This window comes from Pristiophorus japonicus, chromosome 3, assembly GCF_044704955.1.
Source record: "Pristiophorus japonicus isolate sPriJap1 chromosome 3, sPriJap1.hap1, whole genome shotgun sequence".
Lineage (NCBI taxonomy): Eukaryota > Metazoa > Chordata > Chondrichthyes > Pristiophoridae > Pristiophorus > Pristiophorus japonicus.
In genome coordinates, this window is record NC_091979.1 from 220,068,620 (window position 1) to 220,080,772 (window position 12,153).

Below are 12,153 nucleotides of genomic sequence, written 5' to 3' on the forward strand. Positions count from 1 at the left end.
GACTAGAGTACAAGGGAGGCTCTTCAAATTGTGCTCATTTTCTTAGGTGCCATGGGCACATTTTAAAAGTATTTTCCATATCTTAATTGTTTTTATTTTTTAAGGAAGTGACTAGTGTACACCAATGAAATGATTAAATGGTGCAATATAGGTTTTTTTTAAGTCATTTTCAGTGATTTTAAATCTGGTTACTCAAAGATGAAGGACTGGACACTATTTTTGCCTATAAACCCATTTTCAGCTGTATTAATAGAACTGCATCAGATTACCACGCGTAAATAAATACTTTTAATGGAAATTGAAAAAATGAAACAATTCCTTTCTATCATTCTGCTCAATTGCAATGATTCAGAGACAATTTTACATTTGTGATTATGCAAAGCATTTTAGCGGGAACTTGTAGCATGTCCTAATCAACACAATTTCAAGCGCATTTTGGGCACAGCTTGGAAATCCGTAAGTGGAAACTCTATCCCAGTCTTTGAATCTTCGAGCACATCATCACTTTCCAGGGCTGTTACAGTATTATTTAATTAATGCCGCCATCACCCCTCCTTTTTCCTTCATCCCTATTTCTCCTGAATACATTGCATCCAGGAATGTTAAGTTCCCATTCCTGCCCTTGTTTCATCCAGGTCTCCGTTATTGCCACTATATCATAATCCCATGTGGAAATTTGTGCCTGCAGCTCACCAACCTTATTTACCACGTGCCGTGCATTTGCGCACATGCCTTCCAAACCCGCTTTGGGCTGCTTAACAATGTTCCCTTGTTTGATCCCTCCTATTTCTAGATTACTCTTTATTCTAATACTGTTTGTCTCTCCCTTGTCTGTGCTTTGTTTCTCCTCTGATAGTTCATACTGGTTCCCCATCCCTTGCCAAATTAGTTTAAACCCTTCTATGAGGACATTAGTCCCAGCCCTGTTCAGATGCAACCAGTCCACCTTGGACAGGTCCCTCCTCCCCCAGAACTGGTCCCAATTGACTACGGTCTAGGAATACTGGACAGGCATGATTTGTTATCAACCCATTAAAGAAGTCCTGCAACATAATGTTTTTTGTAAGATGAAACCGTGATAAGTTAGCTGTTAAAATTAACCAAGATTTTCATGAAATTTTACAGTGGATTAAGAGTACACAAACTATTGTCTCTGTTAAAAGTGGACAAGAGAATTTTAAACAGAGATATTGGCCTAAAAATTCAATGGCGCCGCACTTGTTTTTCAGGCATTAAACAGGTGCATCCAATATAATGGTTGGAGATGTGGAGACTGCTCATAATGCGCCAGAAGTGTGCCGCCCACCATATTGGTAAAGTAGAAAAGGAGGCACCCAGAGTCCGCACTTGAAACAGGCATTGGGCCCTTCACAGATGCAAATAGGGGTACTAACGCCTGCTTGAGGTCCCTTTGAATAATCGGGTTGCCCTGAACACAGCCAGCCTGGCGCTGGGCCATGAACTGTTTGCTTGATGGCCTGTTTCCATATTGTAATACTATGTACTACCAGTGGGTTTGTCAATGAGAATGCCCATATTTGGGAGCTTTCTGGAGGAAGAAGCCAACAACCAAAAGAAGGACACCGGGCACCAGGCAAGTCAGGCTGTTCTCTGCCCCTCTCTCTCAGATCTACGGACAGACATGCGCATAACTGGCCATGGCAGAGGGCTAGTGCCGCACAGGCTCCAACTCTTCGGGTGGCTTTGACAGCTGACCCACTGGCATAGATGCAATGGGGCAGTTTTCTCTGTTCCAGCATCTATGTATTGGATCACAAACACAACGCGTAGAGGAAAACTGGGTGGATAGGATAGCAGCCTGTCCCATTTTCCATCCATTAATTTAAATGGGATGAAAATAGTACCTTTCATGTCCTCAGGATGTCCAGTGCTTCACAGTCAATGAATTATTCTTCAATTGTAATGGTGACAAATGCAGCAGCCATTTTGGCCAAAGTCCCACAAACAGTAATGAAATAAATGATTGATTCATCTGATTTTGGTGATGTTGAGGGCCAGGACACGAGGAGAATGCCCCTGTTCTAATTTGAATAGTGCCGACAGATCTTTTACCTCCACCCAACATGGCAGACAGGACCTCGGAAAGACAGGACCTCTAACAGTGCAACACTAATTTAGTACTGCACTGAAGTGGTAACTGAAATTAGAAGGACGCGGGTTAATCAAGGACAAGCAACACAAATTTATAAAAGGCAGATCACATCTGACACATTTAATAGGAGCCCTTTAAAGAAACAAGTATATTGATAAATGAATAAACCACCACCTTCTCAGGGCAACTAGGGATGGGTAATAAATGCCAGCCTTGTCAGTGAGGTCCACATCCCGAGAATTAATAAAAATCAAAAGGAAATTAGTATATGGATTTTCAAAAGATGTTTGATAAGGTGCCACATAGGAGGCTGGTTGATTTAAAATGAAGCGACATGGTATTTTTTTTAGTGCTCGTGGAATCCTAGGTTTTATAAATAGGGGCAGAAAAGTAATGCTAAACAGATATAAACCAATAAAATGAGAGTTAGAATATTATATCCAGTTTAGAGTGCCCTACTTTAAGGAGAGGGTGTAGAAGAGATTGACCAAAATGATACCAAGGATCACAGGCTTTAATTATGAGGAGACACTAAGCAAACTGGGGATCTATTCACCAGAAGAGAGCAGGGCCAGAGAGAATTAAACTAGCCTGAGCGCCAAAAACAAAATGGCATAAATTAAAGATTGGCAAAAGAATGAAGGGAGAGGTTAGCAGAATTGCTTTTATGATGTAGAGTCGTTAAGCCGGAATGCCTAACTAGAAACAAGGCTGGAAGTCAAATTCATAAAAGTGGATAAATATTTGAAAAAAAAGGAAAATTTAAAAGGGTATCAGAGAGTTGGCACAGACGTGACGGACAGTGACTTTCTGAAATGTGAAACTGCATGATTCAATAATTCTCCAATGGGATGGAAATCCCCAGATTTCTTGGGAACCGCAAAGTAACGCAAGTAGAATATGTTCCTTATCTGATTCACTGAACCAGCACACCAGCCCCAGAACATATAGCTTAACTACTAATATTTCCATCAGAAAATTGAATGGGTCACTCCAAGAAAATGGACCAAAATGCAAAATGCATCTTCAACTCATGCTCTCCAGATCCAAAGTGATCCTCCTCCATTTGACCATAAAGAAAAGTAGTCCCTTCCTGGCCCTGAGAGGGAAAGAGGAAGGAGGGCTTGGAGAGGGCACTTACATCAAAACCCCTCAATCTGGGATATTGATGGCAGGCCTATTATATAACCTATAGACAGGAAAACGTCTCACTAAAAGGAGGTCTTATTCATGTGCGTTACAGGAGGTACAGCATTAAGAGGCCAAGGAGGAAGTTCATGTTTAATATTGTCCAGTAGCTTTCTTACCCGCCTGCCAAAAAACACTTGCAAAGGGCACAAAGATCACACTTCAATGTTTCTCTATTTATTCAGTTATAATTGCCAAGTAAACTAATTTGTGATCTCATATTCAGCTTGGTTTCATTAAAGTGCAAATCAGTCCACCATGTGGGGATTGCAGAAGCACACTAGAGGACATTGACAAAGAGAACTCCTGTTAAGACACATAGACACACTATCACATATCTATATATCAGCTATTAAAAGCAAGGGATATTACAGGAGATCGGTGGTACTTAACCGAAGCAACTATTCAGGGCTGATCTAAATTGTGTTAACATATTGTGAATAGCTCATTCCAATGAATGCTGGCTTAACAGATTTGTGAGACCCCCATTTTATCAGAAATCCTAAACTAATAATGTTTCGGGATTGTATGAGATTGGCTGTTGGCTATGTTATTTTAAATCAAGAGCTTCTCCAATTATATGCATATGAGGGAGAAGGGAATAGAGGGTTATGCTGATAGTTAGATGAGGAAAGACAGGAGGAGGCTCGAGTGGAGCATAAATGCCAGCATGGACCGGTTGGGCCAAATGGCTTGTTTCTGGGCCGTATATCCGATGTAATTATTCCAACAGATAAGCTCACAAATTGAGTTGGATGTGATGGGCAGAATGGACTCTCTTTGTGCTATAAAATTCAATGATAATATTGTTTGATCAGGTTGAGTACAAGTCGTAAGATGCGTTACAACTGCAGTGCGCCTGCAGTACTGATACAAAAGCAAAATACTGTGGGATGCTGGAAATCTGAAATAAAAACAGAACGTGCTGGAAATACTCAGCAGGTTAGGCAGTGAGGAAAGTTTAGAACTCTTTGTCTTTCACTTAGGCACTTTACAGCCTTCTGGATTTAATACTGAGTTTAACAATTTCAGACCATAACCACTGCTCCCATTTTTTCAAATAGCAGGTATTGATAATGACTATGCTGTTGCCATTTACACCTTCTCGAGACCCATTTTTGGTTTCCTCAATTGTCCAATTACCACCCCACTTCTGCCTTGCACCATCATCCCTGTTGTCAATTAATCTCTCCTGCCTTCCATCCTATCACAGACGTTCCTTTATTTCTCCCCTCCCTGAGCCCAGGACCCCCTCCATCCCAACCCCAACCCCCAGCGCTTCCCCTCCCCCACCACCGCCCCACCCTTCGCAATCTCTCGCTCCGTCTTTCCAAATCCCTTCCGCATCGGCGCTCTCTCTCTCTCTCCCCTGGTGTCTGTCTCCCCCCGGCTCTCTCTCTCTTCCCACCGCTCTTTCTCCCCTCCCCAACGCGCTCTCTCCCCCCACCCCCGCTCTCTCTCCCCACCCCTCCCCCGCTCTCTCTCCCCACTCCTCCCCGCTCTCTCTGCCCACCCCTCCCCCGCTCTCACTCCCCACCCCTCCGTGCTCTCTCCCCCCACCCCTCCCCGCTCTCTCCCCCCACCCCTCCCCGCTCTCTCTCCCCACCCCTCCCCGCTCTCTCTCCCCCCCGCTCTCTCTCCCCACCCCTCCCCGCTCTCTCCCCCAACCCCTCCCCGCTCTCTCTCCTCTCCCCGCGCTCTCTCCTCTGCCCCCACCCCTCCCCGCTCTCTCCCCCAACCCCTCCCCGCTCTCTCTCCTCTCCCCGCGCTCTCTCCTCTCCACGCTCTCTCTCCCCCCACCCCTCCCCGCTCTCTCTCCTCTCCCCGCGCTCTCTCCTCTCCCCCCACCCCTCCCCGCTCTCTCCCCCAACCCCTCCCCGCTCTCTCTCCTCTCCCCGCGCTCTCTCCTCTCCACGCTCTCTCTCCTCCAACCCCTCCCCGCTCTCTCTCCTCTCCCCCCACCCCTCCCCGCTCTCTCCCCCAACCCCTCCCCGCTCTCTCTCCTCTCCCCGCGCTCTCTCCTCTCCCCGCGCTCTCTCCTCCAACCCCTCCCCGCTCTCTCTCCTCTCCCCCCACCCCTCCCCGCTCTCTCCCCCAACCCCTCCCTGCTCTCTCTCCTCTCCCCGCGCTCTCTCTCCCCCCATCCCTCCCCACTCTCTATCCCCCCACCCCTCCCCGCTCTCTCTCCTCTCACCTCCTCTCCCCGCTCTCTCCTCTCCTCTCCCCTCCCCTCCCCGCTCTCTCTCCTCTCCTCTCTCTCTCTCCCCCCCGCTCTCTCTCCCCACCCCTCCCCGCTCTCTCTCCTCTCCCCGCTCTCTCTCCTCTCCCCCCACCCCTCCCCGCTCTCTCCCCCAATCCCTCCCCGCTCTCTCTCCTCTCCCCGCGCTCTCTCCTCTCCTCTCCTCTCCCCTCCCCTCCCCGCTCTCTCTCCCCACCCCTCCCCGCTCTCTCTCCCCCCCGCTCTCTCTCCCCACCCCTCCCCGCTCTCTCCCCCAACCCCTCCCCGCTCTCTCTCCTCTCCCCGCGCTCTCTCCTCTCTCCCCACCCCTCCCCCGCTCTCTCGCCCCACTCCTCCCCGCTCTCTCTGCCCACCCCTCCCCCGCTCTCACTCCCCACCCCTCCGTGCTCTCTCCCCCCACCCCTCCCCGCTCTCTCCCCCCACCCCACCCCGCTCTCTCCCCCCACCCCTCCACACCCCTCCCCGCTCTCTCTCCCCACCCCTCCCCGCTCTCTCCACCAACCCCTCCCCGCTCTCTCTCCTCTCTCCGCGCTCTCTCCTCTCTCCCCACCCCTCCCCCGCTCTCTCTCCCCACTCCTCCCCGGCTCTCACTCCCCACCCCTCCGTGCTCTCTCCCCCCACCCCTCCCCGCTCTCTCCCCCCACCCCTCCCCGCTCTCTCTCCCCACTCCTCCCCGCTCTCTCTCCCCACCCCTCCCCGCTCTCTCTCCCCCCCGCTCTCTCTCCCCACCCCTCCCCGCTCTCTCCCCCAACCCCTCCCCGCTCTCTCTCCTCTCCCCGCGCTCTCTCCTCTGCCCCCATCCCTCCCCGCTCTCTCCCCCAACCCCTCCCCGCTCTCTCTCCTCTCCCCGCGCTCTCTCCTCTCCACACTCTCTCTCCCCCCACCCCTCCCCGCTCTCTCTCCCCCCCGCTCTCTCTCCCCACCCCTCCCCGCTCTCTCCCCCAACCCCTCCCCGCTCTCTCTCCTCTCCCCACCCCTCCCCCGCTCTCTCTCCCCACTCCTCCCCGCTCTCTCTGCCCACCCCTCCCCCGCTCTCACTCCCCACCCCTCCGTGCTCTCTCCCCCCACCCCTCCCCGCTCTCTCCCCCCACCCTTCCCCGCTCTCTCCCCCCACCCCTCCCCGCTCTCTCTCCCCACCCCTCCCCGCTCTCTCCCCCCACCCCTCCCCGCTCTCTCTCCCCACCCCTCCCCGCTCTCTCCCCCAACCCCTCCCCGCTCTCTCTCCTCTCCCCGCGCTCTCTCCTCTCCCCCCACCCCTCCCTGCTCTCTCCCCCAACCCCTCCCCGCTCTCGCTCCTCTCCACGCTCTCTCTCCCCCCACCCCTCCCCGCTCTCTCTCCTCTCCCCGCGCTCTCTCCTCTCCCCCCACCCCTCCCCGCTCTCTCCCCCAACCCCTCCCCGCTCTCTCTCCTCTCCCCGCGCTCTCTCCTCTCCATGCTCTCTCTCCCCCAACCCCTCCCCGCTCTCTCTCCTCTCCCCCCACCCCTCCCCGCTCTCTCCCCCAACCCCTCCCCGCTCTCTCTCCTCTCCCCGCGCTCTCTCCTCTCCACGCTCTCTCTCCCCCCATCCCTCCCCGCTCTCTATCACCCCACCCCTCCCCGCTCTCTCTCCTCTCACCTCCTCTCCCCGCTCTCTCCTCTCCTCTCCTCTCTACTCCCCGCTCTCTCTCCTCTCCTCTCTCCCCACCCCTCCCCGCTCTCTCTCCTCTCCCCCCACCCCTCCCTGCTCTCTCCCCCAACCCCTCCCCGCTCTCTCTCCTCTCCCCGCTCTCTCTCCTCTCCCCGCACTCTCTCCTCTCCCCGCACCCCTCCCCGCTCTCTCCCCCAACCCCTCCCCGCTCTCTCTCCTCTCCTCTCCTCTCCCCTCCCCTCCCCGCTCTCTCTCCTCTCCTCTCCCCTCCCCTCTCTCTCCTCTCCCCGCTCCGCTCTCTCTCCTCTCCCCGCGCTCTCTCCTCTCCACGCTCTCTCTCCCCCCACCCCTCCCCGCTCTCTCTCCTCTCCCCGCGCTCTCTCCTCTCCCCCCACCCCTCCCCGCTCTCTCCCCCAACCCCTCCCCGCTCTCTCTCCTCTCCCCGCGCTCTCTCCTCTCCACGCTCTCTCTCCTCCAACCCCTCCCCGCTCTCTCTCCTCTCCCCCCACCCCTCCCCGCTCTCTCCCCCAACCCCTCCCCGCTCTCTCTCCTCTCCCCGCGCTCTCTCCTCTCCACGCTCTCTCCCCTCCAACCCCTCCCCGCTCTCTCTCCTCTCCCCCCACCCCTCCCCGCTCTCTCCCCCAACCCCTCCCCGCTCTCTCTCCTCTCCCCGCGCTCTCTCCTCTCCCCGCTCTCTCTCCCCCCATCCCTCCCCGCTCTCTATCCCCCCACCCCTCCCCGCTCTCTCTCCTCTCACCTCCTCTCCCCGCTCTCTCCTCTCCCCTCCCCGCTCTCTCTCCTCTCCTCTCTCCCCCCCGCTCTCTCTCCCCACCCCTCCCCGCTCTCTCTCCTCTCCCCGCTCTCTCTCCTCTCCCCCCACCCCTCCCCGCTCTCTCCCCCAACCCCTCCCCGCTCTCTCTCCTCTCCCCGCGCTCTCTCCTCTCCTCTCCCCTCCCCTCCCCGCTCTCTCTCCCCACCCCTCCCCGCTCTCTCTCCCCACCCCTCCCCGCTCTCTCCCCCAACCCCTCCCCGCTCTCTCTCCTCTCCCCGCGCTCTCTCCTCTCTCCCCACCCCTCCCCCGCTCTCTCTCCCCACCCCTCCCCCGCTCTCACTCCCCACCCCTCCGTGCTCTCTCCCCCCACCCCTCCCCGCTCTCTCTCCCCACCCCTCCCCGCTCTCTCTCCCCACCCCTCCCCGCTCTCTCTCCCCACCCCTCCCCGCTCTCTCTCCCCACCCCTCCCCGCTCTCTCCCCCAACCCCTCCCCGCTCTCTCTCCTCTCCCTGCGCTCTCTCCTCTCTCCCCACCCCTCCCCCGCTCTCTCCCCACTCCTCCCCGCTCTCTCTGCCCACCCCTCCCCCGCTCTCACTCCCCACCCCTCCGTGCTCTCTCCCCCCACCCCTCCCCGCTCTCTCCCCCCACCCCTCCCCGCTCTCTCTCCCCATCTCTCCCCACTCCTCCCCGCTCTCTCTCCCCCCCGCTCTCTCTCCCCACCCCTCCCCGCTCTCTCCCCCAACCCCTCCCCGCTCTCTCTCCTCTCCCCACCCCTCCCCCGCTCTCTCTCCCACTCCTCCCCGCTCTCTCTGCCCACCCCTCCCCCGCTCTCACTCCCCACCCCTCCGTGCTCTCTCCCCCCACCCCTCCCCGCTCTCTCCCCCCACCCCTCCCCGCTCTCTCTCCCCATCTCTCCCCACCCCTCCCCGCTCTCTCTCCCCACCCCTCCCCGCTCTCTCTCCCCCCCGCTCTCTCTCCCAACCCCTCCCCGCTCTCTCTCCTCTCCCCGCGCTCTCTCCTCTCCCCCCACCCCTCCCTGCTCTCTCCCCCAACCCCTCCCCGCTCTCTCTCCTCTCCACGCTCTCTCTCCCCCCACCCCTCCCCGCTCTCTCTCCTCTCCCCGCGCTCTCTCCTCTCCCCCCACCCCTCCCCGCTCTCTCCCCCAACCCCTCCCCGCTCTCTCTCCTCTCCCCGCGCTCTCTCCTCTCCATGCTCTCTCTCCCCCAACCCCTCCCCGCTCTCTCTCCTCTCCCCCCACCCCTCCCCGCTCTCTCTCCTCTCCCCGCGCTCTCTCCTCTCCACGCTCTCTCTCCCCCCATCCCTCCCCGCTCTCTATCCCCCCACCCCTCCCTGCTCTCTCTCCTCTCACCTCCTCTCCCCGCTCTCTCCTCTCCTCTCCTCTCCCCGCTCTCTCTCCTCTCCTCTCTCCCCACCCCTCCCCGCTCTCTCTCCTCTCCCCGCTCTCTCTCCTCTTCCCCCCACCCCTCCCCGCTCTCTCCCCCAACCCCTCCCCGCTCTCTCTCCTCTCCCCGCACTCTCTCCTCTCCCCGCACCCCTCCCCGCTCTCTCCCCCAACCCCTCCCCGCTCTCTCTCCTCTCCTCTCCCCTCCCCTCCCCGCTCTCTCTCCTCTCCTCTCCTCTCCCCTCCCCTCTCTCTCCTCTCCCCGCTCTCTCCTCTCCCCTCCCCTCCCCACCCCGCTCTCTCCTCTCCCCGCTCTCTCTCCCATTCTCCACCCCTCGCCCCACCCACCCACTGCTCTCTCTCCCTCCCCAACCCCTACACTCTCTCCTTCCGCCCCATGTCCCCACTCTCTCCTTCCCGTACACCCCCACTCTCTCCTTTCCCCTCTCTTCCCCCCTCCCACTCTCTCCTTCCTCTCTCCCCACCCACTCTCTCCTTCCCCTCCTCCCACACGCTCTCCTTCCCCTCCTCCCTCCACTCTCTCCTCCCCCTCACCCCCACGCCACTCTCTTTCTCTCCCCAGCCCCACTCTATATTCTCCTTCCACCCCGCACCTGGGTCCCCGCTCTCTCCTTCCCGTACTCCCCCACTCCCTACTTCCCCTCCCCTACTCTCATCTTACCCTCCCACTCTAACCTTCCCCTCTCCTCCCCACCTCTCTCCTTCCCCTCTCCCCCGCACTCTCTCTTTCCCCTCTCCCTCCTTCCCCTACCCCCCCACTCTCTCCTTCCTCTCCCCCCGTCCCCCACTCCTTCACCCTGACCCCCCCACTCCTTCACCACGCCACCCCCCCACTCTCATCTTCCCCTCCTCCTCCACTCTCACCATCCCCTCCTCCCCCACTCTCGCGCTCTCTCTCTCCTCCTCCCCCCTCCTCTCTGCTTCTCCTGCCCCCCCCGCTCTCTCTGCCCTCCCCCCACTCTCTCCTCCCCCTCCCCTCTCCTTCCCCTGCCCCTCCACTCTCTCCTTCCCCTGCCCCCCACCTCTCTCCTTCCCCTGCCGCCCCCACTCTCCCCTTCCCCTGCCCCCCCACTCTCTCCTTCCCCTGCCCCCCCCACTCTCCCCTTCCCTGCCCCCCCACTCTCTCCTTCCTCTGCCCCTCCACTCTCTCCTTCCCCTGCCCCCCCACTCTCTCCTTCCTCTGCCCCCCTCACTCTCTCCTCCCCTACCCCCCGACACTCTTCCCCCTCCCACACTCCTCCCCTCACTCGACACTCACCTTCCCCCCCAACTCTCCTCCCCCCCCACAACACTCTCGTCCCCCCCCCCCCCAACACTCTTCCCACCCCCCCCACGCCACTCTCCTTCCACCCGCCCCTCCACTCTCTCCTCCCTCTCTACCCAGTCTCTCCTCCCCCTCCCCCACTCTCTCTCCTTCCCCTCCCCCCACTCTTTCCTTCCCCCCCCACTCTTTCCTTCCCCCCCCCACTCTTTCCTCCCCCCCACACCACCCTGTCCACCCCTCCTCACTCTATCCTCCCCCCAACTCTCCTTCCTCTCCCCCTATTCAGTCCTCCCCCCCCCCACACTCTCCTCTCTCCCCCCCACTCTCCTCTCCCCCCCCCTCACACTCTCCTCTCCACCCCCCCCCACACTCTCCTCTCCACCCACCCCCACACTCTCCTCTCCACCCACCCCCCACACTCTCCTCTCCACCCACCCCCCACACTCTCCTCTCCACCCACCCCCCACACTCTCCTCTCCACCCCCCCTACACTCTCATCTCCACCCACCCCACACTCTCCTCTCCATCCACCCCCCACACTCTCCTCTCCAGCCACCCCCCACACTCTCCTCTCCACCCACCCCCCACACTCTCCTCTCCACCCCCCCTACACTCTCATCTCCACCCCCCCCACACTCTCCTCTGCACCCCCCCCCCCACACTCTCCTCTCCCCCCTCCCACACTCTCCTCTCCACCCCCCCACACTCTCCTCTCCCGCCCCCACACTCTCGTCCCCCCCCCCACACTCTCGTCCCCCCCCCCCCCACACTCTCCTCTCCGCCCCCCCCCACACTCTCGTCCCCCCCCACACTCTCCTCTCCTCTCCCCCCCTCACACTTTCCTCCCTCCCCCCCCACTCTCCTTCCAACCACCGCCCCCCCCCCAGACTCTCCTTTCACGCCCCCCCTGGATCCCACTCTCTCCTTCCCCTCCCCCGCTCTCTCCTTCCTCCCCCACTACTCTCTCCTTCCCCCCCACCCACTCTCTCCTTCCCCCCTCCCAATCTCTCCTTCCCCCCCTCCCACTCTCTCCTTCCCCTCCTCCCACTCTCTCCTTCCCCTCCTCCCACTCTCTCCTTCCCCTCCCCACTTTCTCCCTCCCCTCCCCCACTCTCTCCACCCCCTTCACCACTCTCTCCTTCCCCTCCCCCACTCTCTCCTTCCCCTCCTCCCACACGCTCTCCTTCCCCTCCTCCCACCACTCTCTCCTCCCCTTCCCCCCCACGCCACTCTTTCTCTCCCCACCCCCACTCTATATTCTCCTTCCACCCCGCACCCGGGTCCCCGCTTTCTCCTTCCCGTACTCCCCCACTCCCTACTTCCCCTCCCCCCCTCTCCCTCCTTCCCCTCCCCTACTCTCATCTTCCCCTCCCACTCTAACCTTCCCCTCTCCTCCCCCCCCTCTCTCCTTCCCCTCTCCCCCTCACTCTCTCTTTCTCCCTCTCCCTCCTTCCCCTACCCCCACTCTCTCCTTCCTCTACCCCCCTTCCCCCACTCCTTCACCCTGACCCCCCCAATCCTTCACC

The 12,153-nt window shown here is 59.0% G+C and overlaps 1 protein-coding gene across 2 annotated transcripts in view; it reads right to left on the bottom strand.

The window, feature by feature from the left end:
* slc25a16 (solute carrier family 25 member 16) overlaps nt 1–12,153 on the bottom strand; it is a 97,241-nt gene that overhangs the window by 81,562 nt on the left and 3,526 nt on the right. Inside the window, exon 2 of one of the 2 annotated variants that reach the window (XM_070874925.1) lies at nt 1,866–2,158. The exons of the other annotated variant lie outside the window; for it this stretch is intronic. The gene's annotated coding sequence lies outside the window, so the exon portion shown is untranslated. The remainder of the gene's footprint in view (nt 1–1,865; nt 2,159–12,153) is intronic. 2 annotated transcript variants of the gene reach the window in all.